Source organism: Salarias fasciatus, unplaced genomic scaffold, assembly GCF_902148845.1.
Source record: "Salarias fasciatus unplaced genomic scaffold, fSalaFa1.1, whole genome shotgun sequence".
Lineage (NCBI taxonomy): Eukaryota > Metazoa > Chordata > Actinopteri > Blenniiformes > Blenniidae > Salarias > Salarias fasciatus.
The window spans coordinates 8,242-12,539 of NW_021941325.1; the positions used below are offsets into that span (position 1 = coordinate 8,242).

Consider the following 4,298-nt stretch of genomic DNA (forward strand, 5'->3'; position numbering starts at 1 on the left):
GGTTTAATTCACAGGTGGGATAATATATGATATGAGGCGCAAGTTCTTTTAGTTTGGATATATCAGCTGATATTTCAGAGTGAGCCTCCAACACCCAATCTGGAATGAAGAAAGTTTTTGCTATTTTTATTGTGTTTCACAAGCAAATAGAAAAATGTCCTTCAGAATGAGAACATTCTCATGTATTTACAGGTGACTGCTGCATATAGAAGCATATTATATTACACAGGACAACAATCAGCATTGTATAAATGGAAAATGTTTATTTGCAGTGCATAAATACAGTGGTATTTGTTTATTTTTAGTGATTGATGATCAAAAGCAAAAAGAAAACCATGGCAATCTGGTTCGTATGTGGGTTCAATCTACACAACAATCAGTTTTGTGAAAGAAACAACCATGGAGGGTACGGATCATTTTCTAAGAGAGAAAAACACAGATGATTTTCATCAAATCACTTAATTCACTTGACAATCAAGATGATTATTTTCAGTGAAAGTATCTTTAGTATGTGAATGTATTCACAGGCAGAAATGTATAAACAGCCTTGAGGTGCTAATCATCTTAAATGAATCTTAAAGTAGAAACTACCTGTGATGTTTGATCATGTTGGGATCATTCAAAGTAAAATGTAGTCACATTCATTTGCGCAGCAGCTGTCACAACATGTGATGAGGAAAATATTCATATTCATATGGGATAAAAGTTATCAAATTACTTACACTGGAGTAGTTTGGTGGAATTTTGGCTGGGATGATTAAGTACAATTTGTAACATGGAACCTAACCTGGGAAATGTAATTTGAACATATACATTAAACAGGTTAATTTAACCAAATTCCTTACAAATAATCCAATTTAATACGTCTGACAAAGAAAATACAAAATACTTAAGAAGTATTTTGTACTTTACCTAAGTTTTTTTTTTTTTTTTTTTTACAAACAATAATTTTAGTTGTGATTGAGTACTCTTCAAAACAATAGTATTATTGTAGCTAAATCGACATGTTGAGTACTTTTCTTTATTTGAACCCTGGATACAAAAAAAAAAAAAAGTCTCCACAACTGCTCTTGGGTCGCAAATTAAATAAAACATTACATTCAGTCCAATTCTGTTGAGCCACATTCAGAAAAGCGCGCGCACCTGACGCATACATATGGAATAGACTGAAATGAGTTCACGTTTTTAAAATCCACATCGAGGGACAACCTGGGTACAGATGCCGAGAAGCGTCGCGTCTGCACTGCAGCCCTCCTAGCAGCCGTCGCTCTGCAGGAGGGGAGGAGAAGGAGCACACGCTGGCCCAGTCGCTGCTGCAGTACTCCTCCGCCGTTTTCAGCCGCTCCTCACGGGACGTGCAGTTTGTGGGTGGCCAGGGTGGGAACCGGGGCTGGGAACCTGGTGGACGTGGCTGAGGGATGTGGGAACCCGAGGGCGGACCGAAGATCTGGTGCTCTTGGGGTCCAGCTTGAAATGCGCGTCTCGCTGCGAGCGTCCACAGGACGCAGCCTGCACTGCGCGCGCTCATCCTTGCACAGTTTGACCTGGATCTTCTTGAGCCTGCGCGCCACCCGCTTCCAGAACGCCTCTGGGTTGGACTTGTACATGGAGCATTTCTGAGGTTTCCCCACGTAGCTACACTGCAGTGCGAAGAGTCGCTCTTGTTGAACGCGCCCGGGTCACATCCGATCTCGATCCTGGTCGCGTTCGAGACGTCTACGGCGTGCCAGAGGCACAGCATCTTGTTGTTGGTGAACTTGCCCTTTCCCACCACCCCATTTGGGAGTCGACCAGGTGATGAGGACGCGTTCTGCTGCCTCGTCCAGTCCAGGATGAAGAGACCTGCTGAGCCAGGAAAGCCAACAGCAACCAGGGCGCAAAAGACCTCAACAGCATCATGGTGTCAGATTAGAAAAAAATCCTGAAAGGAGAAGAGTTGGGGGAAGAATTTAACTTTAGAAAAATGAAAACTGATTAAATCATAGCAAAGATATTTTTTAATTGACAGTACAAAAAAAAAATACTTAAAGTAAGTTTAACTTACCGAGATTGATGCGCGTTTCTGTGCGTAAAACTGCGCTGTGGATTCGTGCGTCCTGGCACATGGCTTTCATACACACAGGCTGCCACGCCCACCATCCCGCCACACACACGCGCTCGCGCACACACGGTGTTAGGTAAGCGCCCATCCATTGAGAAAAAGTTGACTACTGTACTGTCGCTGATGGGAAGGCTCCTGTTTTTTTTTTTTTGTTCCTGTTCCTGCGTGACCTGACATGTCCAAACTGAATTCCTGCCGCCAACAAAGATCTGAGTACTGAACATGAAAGACTGAAACAGTAAAACCTCCCACAGATAAACCTCATCACTTCTTCAACCCCACCCGAGTCAAATGCAGAAACTCGTTTCAGTCGCAAACTGAAATTCTCCACCTGTCCTGAATGGAGTTCACTGCTGAGGAGCGCCTCTGTCAGATCAGCCCATCCACTATGCATGCTGACTAGTGTTGACAGACAAGTGTAAAATGGGGAGAAACCACAGCCAGTGGCACCATTGGTGTCCTAAAATGTCAACAGCATGAAGAGTGAAAGGCTGCAGTGCATTTGGACAAAGTGTGAGAATAAAAAGGTGAGATGAAAGCTTAATTGTGATACTGACAATAACTGGCCCCAAAAAAAAAAAAAAAAACAGATTTTCACATGTACACAACCCCCCCCCAAAAAAAAAAAAAAAAAACAGATTTCACATTTAAATTTTAGTCTAGACTTATTATCAGGCAGGGTGAAGTTCCCCGGACATGGAAATGCCTTTTATTACGGTGATGCAAATTTTATGTATCAATTTTATATAATATTTATATTATATAATTTCTTTTCTTCTCTTACGTGTTCTTCTTACATGGACCAGACAAACAGCAGTGTGATGTGTCTTCACATCTCACTGCTCAGCAGCACCACCTGGGTTCATTAGAAGCTCTGCGAAAGAAAAAAAAACAATCAGCACTGGAATATTACTTCACTTCACAGCAAACATCTTCACCATTTACTTGTTCAGTCAGCTTGGTTGCTTTAGTGCTGTATTCCTTCTGTGACATATTCATGTGTGGAGATTAATTCAAAGAGTTTCAGACAATACAGTTATTCTAGTTCAAAAAGTGTGGGTCTGTTTAAAAAAAATTGCAGTTTGTTTAGAGAGTCTGACTTTGGTTCTTGAAAAGATCAGATCAAGTACAAAGTGTTTTTTTATGTCCAGTCAGGGTTGATTGCATCCAGGTGTTTTGAACGGCACCAAGTCAGTTTTTTATAATTAGTCTTTTTTAAATAACCTTTGTCTATTTCCAGAATAGTCTCTATGCTAAAGAGTCCCGATCAAGTTTTGAGGTCATTTAAAGAGTTCCAGTGCAGCACAATGACTCAACTCGTCTTTTTTATGAATTCTAGATTAAGATTGAGAGTTCAGTTTGAAGTTTAAAGCCTTTTTATTATTATTAGCATATCCAGGTCTGAATAATACACATACACAGGTTTTTAAAAGAAATTTAAATAAAAATGCAGGTGAAGTTTCAAAAGTCAAAAAGCCCTTTTCTATTGTAAAGATTCTCTATGTGGTTTGGCATTTAGAGTCAGCATAGATCTGGTTTGAAGAGTCAGGGTTCAGTTCAGAAAGTCCATGTCAGTTTCTTTTTATGAGCAAATAGTTTAACGGATAAAGATTTCAAACACTTGACTCCATATCTGAAGCATTTCTGCTTGAAACAGATTTATCCATTGTGAGTCTGGGCGCTTAAGTATCTATTCAAGTGACAACATATAGAAGTTTCTCATCTGTTCCATTCATCATCTCACAATCCTTCAGATTAATCTTGTAACCCTTTGGCAGAGGTCAGATTTTAATGAAATAATGAAAAAAAAAATCTTAATTTCACTCAGCAGCAGGGTTACAAATTAACAACTAGACTTTCCTCACTGCTCCACAAAGACAAAAATAAAACTCCTTCCCAAACAGTTTCCACTCTCGGGCTCCTGAGGCTGGCCAATCAGACGGAGCTCTGCAGTCCCTCACAGGTGATATCAACCTTCCCTCCAGCGGAGCTGAGAAGACTCAGCTGCTCAACAACACAAACAATAACATTCCAAACATCCTGCCATTTTTCAAAATACACTTGAATGCCTTCTATACATCATGGGAAGAAAACAAAATACAATGAAAACTTAAAATAAATCAATAATAAAAAAAAATATAAACAGTGATGTGACGGTGAGAGGAACTTCATTTCTTTCACCTAAAGCATCAACACT

At 40.1% G+C, this 4,298-nt stretch overlaps 1 pseudogene; it reads right to left on the reverse strand.

Annotated features, from left to right (window-relative positions):
- Window positions 1-894: 894 nt before the first annotated feature.
- On the reverse strand, window positions 895-2,105 carry LOC115384837 (fibroblast growth factor-binding protein 1-like; annotated as a pseudogene).
- Window positions 2,106-4,298: the final 2,193 nt, after the last annotated feature.